The 13836-nt window shown below is 43.6% G+C and overlaps 1 protein-coding gene across 1 annotated transcript in view; it reads right to left on the bottom strand.

The window, feature by feature from the left end:
* Positions 1–13836, bottom strand: part of THSD7A (thrombospondin type 1 domain containing 7A) — a 540091-nt gene that overhangs the window by 238793 nt on the left and 287462 nt on the right. The gene's annotated exons all lie outside the window — the stretch shown is intronic.

Raw genomic sequence — 13836 nt, 5'->3', positions numbered from 1 at the left:
GATGATGCAAGACATGTTTGCAAACTTTTAAATCCTCCCCATCTATTATATATTTAAGAGAGTTTGTCTGTCTGTTGAAAAACTTCTCCTAAATAGTAAGAGCTAGGACCCGCCAAATTTAGTATGCAGTTTCCTCTTATCATAGCTTAAAGGCCAGGGTTTCGTTGTGACAGGAAAATGGGATGCACCCGGAATGGTATTGTTTCTCATAAAACAGAAAGGGAGGCCTCTGCTATATAATGACCACACATGGGCAACAGCAGATAGGGGATGGAAAGCAGGAACAATTATACTGTATAATGATCACAGGGGGTGGGGGGGGGCAGAATGGAGACCAAGACAGCTATAACCCTATTGGGGCACCAAAGGACAAGGGTGGAAAAAGGGACAACTATCTACTTTATATTTGAGAGAGCTTTTCTGTCTCTGTGTCTGTCCCTAACCAGGGGACATGTACGCCTCTCTCAGCTGTGCCCCACTGGAGTGCAGCAGCCATGGAGAGGTGCGTCTCATCTGGCCCCAAGTTGCTGTAATGAGAGGTGGTTGGGGTTGTGCTCTCTCCCCTGGGCAGCCTGCATACTGAACCCCTCATCCCAGCCCAACCTCAGAGCAATGATTTAAATGAAGAAAAAAATTGAGTTAAAGACAGGAGCAACAGTGGGTAAATGTTCTAATACTATTATAAAAGAAGGAAGCATGTTAAGTAAGCCTTTGTTCTGAGTAACTTATGAATAGTACTAGTGAAAAATATATTCAGAGATGAAGTCTTACCAGTTTGTGGCAATTCACAGAAAGACCAAAATAAGTGATGAAAAAGAGCTAGCAGGTCTATGAAGGGCACGCTTGTTTAAACTAACAACAAAACCATTCGAACTATCAAGGAACAGAAAGCATACAATGTAAACAGTTTCTGTGGTTTAATAAAAGGCACAACAGGGCAAATTCACAAAAATCCACAAGTCAGACAAAGTAGGAAAGTCACTATTTATTATGAAAATTTTGCTTGTTATTTTTCTGAGTTTTGATAAATTGATCCAAAGTGAAAAGATGCCATTTCTGTCTCCAGAAATTGCAAATTTGAACTAAGGTGAAATATTTTGATATCCAGGAGAATAAAATCTCAGATATGACTTATATTGTTATAGTCCTGAAATGAAAGTCAGACTTTTAGCAGCATAAATGTCTCGCTAAAATTGAAGTATGAAATATGGACAAGATTATATTACTACTAAAAATAAACCTGTTCTGAATTAGTGTTCTCTATTAAATCAGTCATGCTCAGTTACTCTACAGTGGAGAGCAAAGAAAAAATATAATCTAGCTTTCCAAAACTGAAAAATACTGAATTTAATATACATTTACTTATGTTTTCATAAGTTCTTCTATGAACTCAGTAAAACACTATTTTTTATTTCTGTTTTGCTTCACTGTGGAAGAGGAGAAAGGGTGTGTAGAAAAACTACAATGACAATTTCTCCACAGTACAAATATCCACCACCAAACACAAACCTTATAAAAATCAGATGCCTATCTAGAAAATACTTTGACTGAGAAGTTCCAATTTCCATGCAAAAAATAGATCAGACAATGCGATCCTTATTTATCTGTATTACCCCACTCATCACAATGGGACTATCTGAATGAATAAAGTTGAATTTTCAAGTCTGAGCCCTTCTGATTTCAAAATCACATACTAAGAAAATATCCAATACTGCACAAGAAAAAGAGACCGTGACATTGCTAAAGAATTTTAAACACCTTTCTGATATAATGACTGGCAGGAATTTGGAGATATCTTATCATTGACTCCCACAGACTTCAAAAACTCCTATTGGGAATATTAGGTATATTTATATATAAAACCTAATATTAACTTCAGTGCTGCCTCTATATAAAACCATGGTATGCCCACATCTTGAATACTGCATATAAATGTGGTTGCCTCATCTCAAAACAGATATTTTGGTATTGGAAAAGGTTCAGAAAGGGACAACAAAAATGATTAGGTGTTTGGAACCTGTCCCATATGAAGAGAGATTAAAAAGACTTGGACTTTTCAGCTTAGAAAAGAGGCAACTAAGGGGAGGATATGATAAGAGGTCTATAAAATCATGACTGGTATGGAAAAAATGAATAAGGCGGGCCTGGGCAAAATACAGCCCATGGGCCAGATCTGGTCCACCAAGCCACTGGATCTGTCCCCTGGAGGCAGCAGGAAGCCCCAGGCAGGCTCCCCAGCTTACCCCAGAGCCCCGTGCTGAAATGCAACTGCAGGAGTCTCTTTCTGTTTTAAAACTGGAGGGGAGGGGGGAAGTTTTAGGAGCTGCCCCACCCCCAGCACATTCCCATTGCACGGTTTCTGGCAGAAACCAGCCAATGGGAGCTGCTTGTCAGAATAACAGGCAGCCAAGAAGAATCACGCCTGTCTCCTGGGCTCAGTTATTCATGAAGCACATGGCCTGGCAAGCAGGCTGGCTGACTGGGAAACATTTTAAGCTCTGCAGGCAGGCAGGTTAGTTTGGCAGCTGGCAAGTAAGTCTCTTGGCCGCAGCCTGCTTCTGGCACCCCCGCTCTTTCCTGCCCCAACTTTCTGTCCCCCCACTCAACATACCCAAACCCTCTGTCCCCCTCTTACACCCATACCCCCTCCCAGATCTGGCACCTCAATCTCCTGCCCCAGACCACAATCCCCTCCTATCCTAGGTCATAATCGCCTGCTTCATCCCAACTCCCTCCCAGACTCCAGTCTCCCTCCTGCACCCCAGTCCCTTAACCCAAACTCCCTTCTACACCCAACCTCCATTCCAGACCCCACATCTCTATTAATATCATGGAAGAGTGCAGCCCTCAACCACTTTCCAAAATCTTGGAGTGCCCCCCAACAAAAATTATTGCCCACCCCTGGAATAAGGAAAGTTATTTACTTATTCCCACAATAAAAGAACTAGGGGATCACTAAATGAAATTAAGAGGCAGCAGGTTTAAAACAAACAAAAGGAAGTTTTTCTTCACTCGGCACACAGTCAACCTGTGGAACTCCTTGCCAGAGGATGCGGTGAAGGGTAGAAATTTACCAGGATTCAAAAAAGAGCTAGATAGATTTATGGAAGTTAGGTCCAGCAATGGTGATTAGGATGGGTAGGAATGGTATCCCTGGCCTCGGTCAGCAAACAGGATACTGGGCTAGATGGACCTTTGGTCTGACCCAATATGGCCATTCTTATGTTCTAGTTTTGGAAGCAGACTTGTGGTAAGATATGGTACTTAGCATCTGTAGCCCAGTGATGGGCAATCATTTTTGATGGGAGGCCGCTCCGAGGTTTTGGTAAGTGGTCAAGGGCTACACTTTTCTATGGAGGGGGTGCAGGATCTATAACGGAGAGTGGGTGCAGAAGGGAACTAAGGCTAGGGTACTGGTGTGAAGAAAGTATGGGTGTGAGAGGGAGTTTGCATGGAGGAGGGGGTTGTGACCTGGGGCAGGGAATTGGGGTGCAGGATCAAGGAAAAGATGTGGGCATAGGAGAGGATTCTGGCCTGGGGGAGAGGTATAGAAGAGGATGCTGGGCCTGGGAGGGAGTTATGGCTGGGAATAGTGGGTAGGGAGGCATTGGATGGTGACCTGGAGCAGGAGGATGTGGTGATCTAGGACAGGGAGTTAGAGTGCAGGAGAGTTGGGGTGCTAGACGTAGGCTTTGGCCAGGAGGTGCTTACCTAGACAGCTCCCAGCCAGCAATCCAATGGGCCCCTGTGTCAGCCTGCCACAGCCCCCGAGCAGCTACTCCATGTGCCTCTCTGTGTATTTGTGGGGTGAGGAATATATACACACGGCCCCTGCTCCTAGCACAATCTTGCAGTTCACATTGGCTGGTTCTGGCAAATAGGAGCTTAGAAACTGTGACTGAGTGAAAGGCAGCCAATGGGAACCAGCCAATGGGAGCTGAATGATTGTACTGGGGATGGGGCAGCAGGCAAAGGTTCCCCATCATCTCTGTGTAGAAAGGCAGATGGAGCAGCCACTCTGAGTCGTGGGGCTCCTTCCTGCGTGAGAATCCCAGCGGGGTGGCCACGGGCCAGACTGAAAGGCCTGGCAGGCCATATCTTACCTGCCTGTGGGCTAAGGAGTTGTTCCTCTTAATGATTTAAACATAATAAAATACCAATAAAACTGACTGTTCCAGCTATTACACAGCAGAGCCCCATTTGTCACATTGAATTGGGACCAGGGCCAGGTGAGATAATCATAAATTAGAATAATTAGAATGAGGAAGTGCAAAGCTGCAGTGTCATCTAGTAGCCACTGGAGGAATCGTCTGTGTCTGGGCCCTTGTGCGCTGCTTGGTGACTGCACATGGAAAGCTGCACAATGGAAGGTTGGAAGAATGGGACTCTACTGCACCTCCTCATCATCTGTAATGATTCCACATGACAGGGCACCTCATAATATACACTGATAGTGACACTCTCACACAGATCCTCAACTCCCTAGCCAAGGGGCAAGTAGGGAACGATTGTTAAACCTAACTGATAGTAATTGCTCAGAGCCAGCCAATGCAGAAAGCAGAACAATACCCCAAGCAGATGATTGGTTCTGGCTCATTTGCTGGCCCTTAAAGAGAACAACAAAATCCTGGATCTCCTCCAGCTCATCCAATCAGCAGTAAGGCTCTGAGGGTCAAGAAGCTATGGGGAAAGGGAAATGAAAAACACATATTCCAATGTCCCCAGTGATACACTGATAAGGGACAAAAGGCCTAGGTGGAAAAATAATTCTCCCAATTTAACTTAGTGTTTCCCAGCCTTGCCTTTGGCCAGCACCAGGTAGATCAGGCTGCATCGGTACCAAACACCGCACAGGCTCTTACCTTCTCCACAGGGACATGTGTCTTCTAGCGCAATTAGTTCTGGGAAAGGAGAACACTCCAAAGAGGTTCCTCCTCATGCTCACATTTGTTACCCTGAATACTCTCTCAGTGCTCAAGGGCAGACCTCATGAAGGATACTCCCTGCAGCAAAGCCACGGGGGTCTCTGAGATTGCCCCTGCCCTGCAGTCTGTCCTACCTGGCCACTGTCATGGACTCTCTGTTAGGTCATCACCTCCCAACATCCTTTAGCCAATAACCTGAGATGCTGCAAAAGGCCTTGTGATGTCACTGCCACACCCTCCCCTGCACTACAGGGCTAATGTCCTGCTGCTGGCCAGCTCCTTTGCATGTTTGAGCTGCTCCCCGCATCACCCCCAATCACTCAATGTTAGGGTATGTCTACACTACCACCCTAGTTCGAACTAGGGTGGTAATGTAGGCAACCGGAGTTGCAAATGAAGCCCGGGATTTGAATTTCCCGGGCTACATTTGCATCTCGCCAGGCACCGCCATTTTTAAATGTCCGCTAGTGTGGACTCCGGGCCGCGCGGCTACATGCGGCACGGACTAGGTAGTTCGGACTAGGCTTCCTATTCCGAACTTCCGTTACTCCTCGTTTCAAAGCCAGTTTCACGAGGAGTAACGGTAGTTCGGAATAAGAAGCCTAGTCCAAACTACCTGGTCCGTGCCGCATGTAGGCGCGCTGCATGGAGTCCACACTCGCGGACATTTAAAAATGGCGGCGCCCAGCGAGATACAAATGAAGCCCAGGAAATTCAAATTCCAGGCTTCATTTGCAACTCTGGTTGCCTACATTACCACCCTAGTTCGAACTAGGGTGGTAGTGTAGACATACCCTTAGTTCTGGGATGAAACAGGCTGCCCATGGAAACATCAGAGGGTGCCCAGTGTCACATGCAGTTTGCAGAGATTTGCAGACTGTAAGGCCATCTAATGCAGGGGTGGGCAATAACTTTTGTAGGGGGGACACTTCACAAATTTTGATTCGTGGTTACAGGCCAGCCTTGGGCTCGCCAGAAAGGGTGGGGTCTGGGGCAGAAGTGGTGGAGTCGGAGGTTACAGATTGAGACAAAGAGAGAGTATGAGTGTGAGAGACACACTTTGTGTGTGAGACAGATTGTAACAGACTGAGTGTGTGTGGCAGTGTGTATGTTACAGTGACTGCGTGTGTGGCACAGACTGGGGGTGTGTGATAGTGACAGAGTGTGTGTGCGCTAGCTGCTGCTAGGTAAGTTTCTGAGAGAAGTTATGCTCTGTCTCTAAAGGAAATCTGTCCTGCTATGTCGTCTCCCTTTCTCCCTGCTCTGCACTCCTATGAGTCACTTACCATCCACACATCTTATTGGAGCAGCTACACTGACTGTCCCTCTCTCGCGCGGACCCCTGCTCTGCAGAGATGGGATACAGAGGCAGGGGAACACCCTGACTTCAGCACTGCCCTCTCCTCTGCTCTGCACAGCCAGCAGGAGAACACTGGGCGCAGCTCTGCTGCAGGATGGAGCAAAGTGGGGGAGGGACAGCTGAACACATGCTGCTGGCTATAAGTATGCATGCTCTGCTAATCTGCTGGGTGGGCAGGAGTGAAATGCTTAGAGGGCTGGATCCAGCTGGGTCTGATTTTGCCCACCTCTGCTCTAGCCCTTGCTAGTTTATTTTTTAACAGACTCTTGATCACAGTATACTGTAGAAGAAGATGCACTGTGGTTGAACAGTTTGTTTATGGATTTTAAAACCTGAGCATTACATACTTGATAGCAATGCCATCTGGCAGAGAGATTCAGCACATGAAAACTCCTGTACTGTTTTCTGCAGATTAAGTTTGAATTAGGGTTTCCAAGGTTTAGCTAGATACCCAGAAAAATAAATGTATGTTTTAAGTACAAATACATTTCTGTTCCCATTTCAGCGAGATTACCCTAGTTTATCTCTAACCAGCCTTCCACAAATGATATAATCATTGTTGTATTCATTTTATTGTAAGTATATTTACATTGAGCACAAAGCAATTGCATTTCCCCAGAAAATTGCATGGGGTTCTATTTTAATATACCAACCACATCTAAAGGAAAAGAATACTACATATAATCACCAACTGAAGCAACAATAGTAATATAATCCTAACTAAACATAAAGCTAACTTGTTCACCTAGTACACTGGAAATTCCTGTCTTATCACATCACTTCACCTTGTATATACCATGTGCGTCCAATTAAGAGCCTCTATTTTGAAGATCAGATTTTTGTCACTAGACTCCAGATGAAGGGTCACTAGTTTGGCATTCATTTGAGACTTGAAATAATCAAGTATTCAAGCGACAGTGCACCATATCTAAAAATTATTCTTGACAGCTGAGCATTGCTGGCCCAAATAAATCTCATGTTCTTACTAATCTAAATGCTAAAATTTGCAGTTGGGACATTAAATGCAAACTACAGTAATATAAGCATGAAGAATGGTAAAAATTCTGTATTAGAAGATGATAAATTGGCTTTGAATTTATCTTTGGAACAATATGAACTAACTCCACAATTCATGCTGTACTGACTAGGACTGCTGTACTGTTAATGATTTAATTCCACCGTAAAATCTGCTGACAGGTAAAAGATGGCACCAAAGAATTAGAATAAAAATATTAAAACAAAACAAAAAATAACACTGAATACCTTATATATTGTTATCATTTCTAAGCATAGAAGACAGATGGAAAATTTATTAGTTCTCTGTGACTTTTTTTGGGGGAGGAATCTGATCTGGTGGAAAAATCCTTCCCAATTCCACATATGGCAAGCAGTTGGACCCTGAGCATATGGATAATTTCCACCAGTCAGACACATAGGATAAAATTATCTATAATATCTCAGAGCCCTCCCCATTCACTGTCCCATTACAAGCCACTGTAGGCAGTCCCATCATGCCATCCCTTCCATAAGCTTATCAAGCTCAGTCTTGAAGCCAGTTTGGGATTTTCTCCATACTGCTCCCCTCTGAAGGCTGGTCCAGGACTTCACTCCTCTGATGGTTAGAAATCTTCATTTAATTTCATGAATAAACTTGTTGATGGCTCATTTATCTCCATTTGTTCTTGTGTCCACATCGGGGCTTAATTTAAATAATTCCTCTTCCACTCTGGTATTTATCCCACTAATGTATTTGTAGACAGCCATCATATCCCCTGAAACCTCCCTTTTAATGCAGCAGGCTGAAGCAGAAAATGTATACAGCAATAGATACATGGCTTGGAAAAGGACTTAAAAAGAGGTGTTTGTTAATGGAACAAACAGGGACCAGTTGGAAACTCTTACGATTGGTATAGCAAGGAGCCTATCACTCTGTTCTTATAGCTCACCGTAACCCTCTTGCAAGGGGGGGTGGATGATAAGGTTGTGACAATGAATTTGCTAGAGGGACCCCTATGGAAAAAGGTGGGAGGTGGTAAAAAAACAACAACCTGGACAATTACAGAATAAACATTGGGTTACCTGCACTGTGCACTTTTATCTATTGGGGAATACCAGACATATAATAATAAAGTTGTGGCCTGATTAAATGCTTGTCAAATGTCCATTGTCCTTCTTCCAATACAGGCAGTCCCTGACTTACGTGGATCCGACTTATGTCGGATCCGCAGTTACGAACGGGGCTGCCCCGGAGTACACGGACTGCGGGACCTCGCGGTCCGCCGCCCGTGTACTCCGGGCGAGAAAAGCTGCTGCTCTGCGTCTCCCTGGTCTGCAGACCAGGAAGACACGGAGCAAAGCCGCAGAGGGGCTCGGGCAGCGGGCCAGCCCAGGTGCGCCTGGGCTGCCCCGCTGCCGGCTTCCCCGAGGCTTTGCAAAGCCGTGGGGGGGCTCGGGCAATGGGGCAGACCTGGCGTGCCTGGGCTGCTCTGCTGCCGGCTTCCCCGAGGCTTTGCAAAGCCGCAGGGGAAGCCGGCAGTGGGACAGCCCAGACGCCCCGCGGCTGTCCCGCTGCCGGCGTCCTCAGAGGCTTTGCTCCCTGTCTCCCTGGTCTGCTGGTCTCCAGCAGACCAGGGAGACGGGGAGCAAAGCCGCCGAAGACCCAGGCGGCGGGACCGCGGTGCGTCTCGGTCCGCCTCCCGCGTCTTCCTGGTCTGCTGGGGTGGGGGGGGCGCAGATAGTACGCCCCCCCCCCCCCGCAGCAGACTAGGCTTTTCTCCAGACGCCTGTGGCAGAGCAGCTGGGGCGCTGCCGGTTGGTCCCGCAGTGCCGCTCTGGGCGCTACTGGACCAACCCAGCAGCACCCCAGCTGCTCTGCCCCAGGTGTCCTGATTTAGCCGCTGCTGAAACTGACCAGCGCTGACTACAGGAAGCCCGAGGCAGAGTTGCTCTGCCCCGGGCTTCCTGGAATCAGCTGCTGATCAGTTTCAGCAGCAGCTGACTTGGGGACGCTTGGGGTTCTTAAGTTGATTCTGTATGTAAGTCAGAACTGGCGGTCAGTTTCAGCAGCGGCTGAATCTGGACGCCAGTTCCGACTTACATACAGATTCAACTTAAGAACAAACCTACAGTCCCTATCTTGTACGTAACCCGGGGACTGCCTGCATAGCCAGACAATGGGAATACCTCACCTAATGCATCCTAGAACTACATTTGCCTTTTTCTCATTCACAGCACATTGGTGGTTCATATGTCATACTCTACAAGTAGAAGGCTCCTTCCAGATTCCACTCCTCCTGAAATCATCTTATATCTTGAGGCATGAGTTTTAGCAGAATACTATTACTATATACTTTGTACATTTATCCCCTCATTATTTATGCCCTTGCTCTGTAGGAAGGAGTTCCTTTAAACCCTAACCCTCCCCCCCTTCAAATTCAGTGTAATTGAATGGAATTCAGCCTGTGAGTTAGGATGTTCTACGAGAGTAGATGAAATACCGCGGTTTCACACTGTGATCTGCTGTGGGTTCCAAAGCCTTATTCTCTTCATTATAATTCTACATCATACTCTAACTACCTCTAAAAATATTTCAAGGCAGAGCTTTTCTTTTTGAAAAAGCCAGCTTGTCCATTTCTTGTTCCTTGAGAAGGTTTCAGCACCAACAAACAAGCCTTGTAATAAACACTATAAAAATTTCCAAAACCAAATTATGCAAATAATAACTACTAGACATTCACAGTCACTCCTATCTCCTAAAATAAGCTTGTCTATAAAATATGTCTACATCCTTTATTAAGCTCCTTTGTTTTCCCCTACTGGATTAAAAGAAAGTTGTTTATAGAACTGAAAATCCCCAGTGCAAAAGAACCATGAACTGCACAAACAAATAATTTAGTAATATACAGTAGTCTATTTGCTGAGCTGCATTTTTCTGCTTTCACTCTGAAATAATATGCAATTTTATAAATGGATTGCTGGTGAATACCAACCAATCATGTTTATGAGAACTGCTGAGCAAAACTACTTTTGAATGTGTTTTGGATCATAAAGTCAAAGGATACTTAAGAATGCTGGCAAATTTAGCTTATTTGTTTTACTTGTATCTGTTGGCAAAATTTATAGATTTGCTTATACATGTAAAAAAAATTCTTTGCGTTTATTAAATAAAAGTATTCCGGTAGAAAAAACAAACACTAAAATCACAAGTGTGTGACTTTTGTGATAGATTGAATTTAAGAGATATAAGTAGGTTTCATGATATAGATTTCAAAGAGCTATCACAAGCAAGAGTGAGAAAAAAATTAAATGTTACATTAGTTTAAATCCAAGCATAACTCTATTGGTTTTCTTTTAATGGAATTATTCCAACAATGAATTTGGGTCATTTTACCATTGTTCTTTTGCACCAGGATGCAGTAGTCTAGAGAACATAAAAGATTAGATTGATAGCACTAACACTGAATTTAAAAAAATGCTTATATTCACTTAATGTTCACATATAGGACACTTACGACTAAGTTTACTGAAAATATTGGCAGCACAGATCAACAATAAAAGCAATGCAATCATGATCCATATCAGGAAATATCTTGTAGAGAATGTGTATCTGGTGAAACATGGTTGTACAATAAACAGATCAGTATTGAACTTAATATTGCTGATTATTGGTTTATTACATTTTACATGAATATATACTGATACATAAAATATTTGGAACAAAAGTGATCTTGAGTTCTGTTTTACAGTGTTACCAAATTTCAATAGGGTAATGAGGCAGAAAGCGGTGGGTGTGTGGGAATTCCATTTAAGTGGATAGTAAATTTGTTTGTGGAGCATCTACAAGACAGTAGTAGGTTAGGAGAGGGAATCAGCACATTGCTGCTGAAAGCACGCCTAATTTATAAAATGCACAGGTCTGATCATTTCATCCCTACAAAGCTAGCTTTCACTGCAATTTATTGCCCCAACACATATATCAGTGTAATGTTACAGATGATATGAAAATCTCTTTGAAATTATAAATTACTCAGGAAGAAATCAGATAAGTGTTTAATGTATGTCTGCCTCTCCCTTTAATACACTGCATATAAATAATAATTCACTATTACTGCCTCTCCCTTTAATACACTGCATATAAATAATAATTCACTATTACAACAATTTTCACCCATAAATATGAAAGCACTTTGAGAGAAGCAATACCCTTATCCCCGTTTTACAGAGGGTGAAACAGTGGGATACGGAGGTGAAGTGTTGTCATCAATATTTTCAAATCAGGGTGCCTGAGTGGTGCATCCCTTAGATGCAGTGGATCTGGCCCATGGCAAGGTCCCTTGAATTGGAGAATCCTCCACTAGAACAAACCTGTGTTCCCATGCTACGCCTTTTTGGCACCTGAAAATGAGGATGTGTCAGGAAGAAAAAGGGCTTAAATAAATGTGTTTCTATTATGTGGCATCCTCCAGATGCTGAAAGAATCCCTTGAGTTACTGGTGATATAATTTAGAGCAATCTCAAGACTATTCTAATGTATCTCAGAGACCATCTTCAGGACTGGAAAGCTTGGAAAGGACATCTTCCTCTTCCTTTGTGTTAAAATTCAGAATCAGTAGCAGGAAGTCAGGCCTTCCCAGCACGATGTCCACTGTTCGCAACAAAACCACCCAAACCTGAAGATTCCTAGAAATCATTATGCATAAGTACTGCTTTTGGGATGTTATGTAAAAGAATCAAGGATTTAAATGATCAAATGGCAAAGATTATAGTTTAAAAGTATGAATTTTTGTGACTTCAGAAGATTTCATGATTGTTTTCAATGAAATGTGTAATTAAAGGCATTTGTGTCACAAATCAATGTCTAAAATGTTTATGTGCCTGTTTAAAAATGTAAGGGACTAATGGTATATTACTAGAGAAATGTAATTTCTTTTTATTACTATTATTATTGGACAGACTACCAGCTATATATAGTAATTTTGAAACCTGCATTTAGAAATGCTCTAATGTTTAATAGTACACCTCAAATACTAGTTGTGGAACAAGTAACTACCTTTTCTTCTTCAAATGATTGCCCATTTCCATTCCACCTAGGGTGACTCCAAGCAATACCCACAGAGGCAGGTAAAAGTTCACAGACACATGGACGATAGCATAACTCTGCCAAATGCAGTGTCGTGTCTGGTCTGTTGAGCAATGGTGTAAGTGAGATGTAAACGTGTGGAGCAAGGATCATGTTACGGCTCTACAAATATCTTGTATTGTTGTGTGCACCAGGAAGGCCACTGAAGGCACCTGAGTTCTGGCTGAATGGTCTCAGATGATCTGTGGCAGAAGGACCTCTGTCAGCTTATAGCAGGTTCATATACACGAGGTGATCCAACTGGAAAAATCCATTGTTTAGAAACTGGCAGGCCTTTCATTCTGTCTAGTGATAAAGAGTTGAATCTACCTAAAGAAAGGCTTAGTATGTTCCAGGTAAAAAGCCAAGTACCTTTTGATGTCCAGAACGTATAGAAGCCTCGCTGCTGATGTCTTGTTGGGCTTGAAACTGAACACAGGCGGGAGGGAGTATGTCCTGGCTCACATTGGAAGAAGGAAATGAACTTTGGCTGGGAAGCTGGGTGAGGCTGCAGCTGGACCTTATTGTTGTAGAAGACAGTGTACGGGGGCTCTGAGGTCAGTGCCCTGACCTCTGAGACATGCCTGGCTGATGTTACTGCTACCAGGAATGCAACTTTTCAGGAAAAGTAGAAAAGGGAGCAGGATCCAAGTGGTTCAAAAGGCAGCCGGGTGAGATGGGAGAGGACCAGGTTGAGGTCCCACTGTGGAACTGGGTCTTGTACCTACTGATAGTTTTGCTTGAGGCCCCACAGGGCTCTCTCCATCATGTCACGGGAGAACAGTCTGCCCTTAGATTGGGTCATAAAAGCGGAGGTAGCTGTAAGGTGAGCACTGGTGTAGGAATGTACCAGACCCTGGTTCCTGAGCTGTAGCAAGCAGTCTAGAATGGACTGTATGGGAGAGATACTGTGCTCTGAGGCCAATTGGAGAACCTCATCCACCTTGCTTAGTATAGTATCATAGAATGCTAGAACTAGAAGGGACCTGGGGAAGCGGGAGAATGTGTGTAGATTACAGCATTAACTGATAAGATTTTGCTTATCGATTTATCGACTATTACATCCCTAACTCATAATAGCAATGCATTCCTCTTTCTGACCATGAAAAGGAAAAATACTATTTCAAATACAGCAAATTTCCTAATCACTAGTAAATTTAATAGGCAATATGAATTTAAAGCTAGGAGAACTCCAACCAGACGACTCATCTCAAAAACTTTTACTGACTACTCCTCAGTGACAATTATTATAAGGCCAGTCCAACAGTTAATCCTGAAAATTTGGTATCTCTTTGGGATTAATTTTAGTTTTGTTATGTAGTTAATTTTCAAACTCAAATTTAATGTGGAAGAAACCATTTCAAATATATTTCTAACTTCATAAGGGCTGGTACTGAAGAAACTATTGTGAGAAAAAATGTACAATGTTACTT

The sequence above is a fragment of the Pelodiscus sinensis genome, chromosome 2 (genome assembly GCF_052426305.1).
Source record: "Pelodiscus sinensis isolate ZL-2025 chromosome 2, ASM5242630v1, whole genome shotgun sequence".
NCBI classification, from domain to species: domain Eukaryota; kingdom Metazoa; phylum Chordata; order Testudines; family Trionychidae; genus Pelodiscus; species Pelodiscus sinensis.
This window is presented reverse-complemented; position numbering and strand designations above follow the sequence as displayed.